Consider the following 2,799-nt stretch of genomic DNA (forward strand, 5'->3'; position numbering starts at 1 on the left):
CTCTCAATGATACAAGTCATATCCTGCCTGCTTTGCCAGATTTTAAAAATTCCATTTACTTTCTGAGTAAAAAATCATGTCATATGATTTTAATTTCTTATTATTAAGAGAAAATATCTATCTTACTAACATCTATTGTCACAATTTTCTATTATTTTCTGCTTTTACTATGGCTCTTTGTCTTTTTCTCTCATGATGACATTTTTACATATGTTCTAGACACACACACTCATATATATGTATATGTACGTATGACTGTTTTTATGTATGTATATAAAGTTGTATGTATATATTCAGGATATCGTTTTAAATTTACCAGATGAAGAAAATAAAATTGAGTGGAGTTTTAATTATTATGTTCAAAGTTACATGACTAATAATTTCTGAGGTATTATTTACCACCAAACATTTCTGCTTATGAGGGTTTGCTGTAACAGAGGTTATCTTGTTGAATAGATCTTTTTAAAACAAGTTCAGCTTTATTTATTTTATACATGATCAGTATGATTACGTTATAGTGGGAAGATCTTTCCTGATCCTCTGCTAAGCTTTTCATGACAATCATGAATTTCCTGGTTATATTAATGACGACAAAACATGTATTATCTGATTGTCCATGTTTCATTATCGAAATACTTTATATAGCGTCTTCCCAGAATTTTAATACAAAGCTTTAATGAACAAGTATTTTATAGGGGCTAAATTATTCATATGCTTATAAAATAAAAAGAAAATGTCACACTAGTAAAAAAAATATAAACATGATAATCCAAATAACAAGTGGTATTCCTTTGAAAGTATAACCTTATTTGAAAAACATGAGATGTTCCTTTATTCATGTTTCTAATTCACAGGCTTTTCCACCATCCTTTGTTTGTCAATACACCCATGAAAATAGTACCTAGGCCTAATAAAATTTTTCATTTGTGATGACCACATCTCTGAGAGCAAGTTGCAAGATTTTTATAACTTTACTGAGCTCTTTCCTGATATCCAGCTTCATCTTGACAGGTTTATCTAACACTTTCTTGCTCTACTATTATAGTCATCACAGAGTATGTGAAATAATGGCATGTCTACTGCAAAAGATATCTGTATTGTGCAAACAGTATGCAGTAGATCAAAGAGTGTAGACTCTTACTTAAAACAACTTTCTATGTTCTAAAGAGATTGATTTCAACATTAAAATTAAATTAGTCTTCTGTCTTGACTAATTCTTGACACATCCTTCATTTGGGTATGCACTGACAGCTAAAGATGCCGTTTTCACAAATAACTTGCCTATTGATTGAACATCTCTCCCTTGGATATCTTACAACCTTATTCCCCCACGATAATATAATGGCAGAAAAGATATTTCAGATCCGTCACTCTTTCAGTGGCTAAAGAGTGCTATTTTGCCGGCTAGCAATGCCTCTTTTTCAGTAAATGCAGAGTATTAATTTGCTGGGACTGCTGTAACAACTACCACAGACTGGATGGCTTAAGCAACAGAAATTTATTGTCTCACAGTTCTGGAGGCTGGACGTTTTAGGTCAAGGTTTTGGCTGGCTTAGTCCTTTTAAGGGAAAGAAGATTTCCAGCTTCTCTCCCAGCTCCTGTGATTTGCTGACAATCTGTGGCATTCCTTGGCTTGTAGATATCTCACTGTGATCATTGCCTTCATGTTCACAAGGCATTGCTCTGTGTGGGTGCATGTCTTGTTGTCTAATTTTTTTTTTCTTTTCAAAAGGACACAGTCATATTGGATTAGTGCTCGCCATAATGACCTCTAGTTAATTCGGTCATCTGCAAATACCCAGTTTCCAAATAAAGTCAATTCACAAGTACTGGATTCACAAGTAGGATTTCAACATCTTTTTGTGGAAGACACAATTCAACCCACAACAATTTATTGACTTCGTGTTTAATTTTGTCATATATTATAAAGCCCTTGCTATGTTCTACTTACTATATGCATTCATTTTGTCAATAAGAATCCATTTTTCTTTTCTTACCTTTCATTTCTTTATAAAGTTCTCATCAATGACTTTGTTCAAAAGACATTAATACTTTTTCATCTGCTAGATAATCTGCTTTCTTAATGTATAAGTTTCTTGATTCTTTTTATGACATTTCATTTTCATAAATCTTTAATTTCTCCACATCAGATGCTGCCTCTTGTCCTTGGTGTTTTGTTTTGTTTTTCATCTCACTAACTCTCAGCCATTATTTAGGCTTGGTAATGATCTAAGAACAGAAAAAGCACTATAAAAGGAGGAAAGTGTCAAGACTTTGTATCAAGGAGAGGGACCCCATCAGAATTGTTCAGCGCCTTCCTTACTAATACATACTAAAGTTCTGTTGGTTAAATGGGAAGCATTTTAAAGTCACTGGAAGATTAATGTACAAACACATAAGACATTCAGTACTCTGATATTTCTCCAGGGAAAGTGTGACTATCACTTCTTTGCTCTCCACCGGTAAGCCATCCCACATCCATTTCTACTATGGGCAACTGGCCTTTTTGAAGCGTCACCTGGGCTCTCGTGATCTCTAAGTACCATGCGTCTTCAGCCAGTGGGAAGTGCTGTTGGAAGCAGGGGGGCAGGGACAGAAAGAGCACAGGGTATTTACTGTCCATCCTTGTATAGATGCAGCACTGGCAATTGCTGGATTCTACTCTGGCCATGGTTATGGCGTGGCAAGGCTTCAAACACAGCAACTCTGGTTGAGCCCAGGAACACATTCCCTCTCCTGCACCTTCAGAACTGGAGGTAGAGTCGTCTTTTTGCAGTTGCTAATCCCCAGGTCCTCAGG

Source organism: Pteropus alecto, unplaced genomic scaffold, assembly GCF_000325575.1.
Source record: "Pteropus alecto unplaced genomic scaffold, ASM32557v1 scaffold1158, whole genome shotgun sequence".
In the NCBI taxonomy this organism is placed as follows: Eukaryota; Metazoa; Chordata; class Mammalia; order Chiroptera; family Pteropodidae; genus Pteropus; species Pteropus alecto.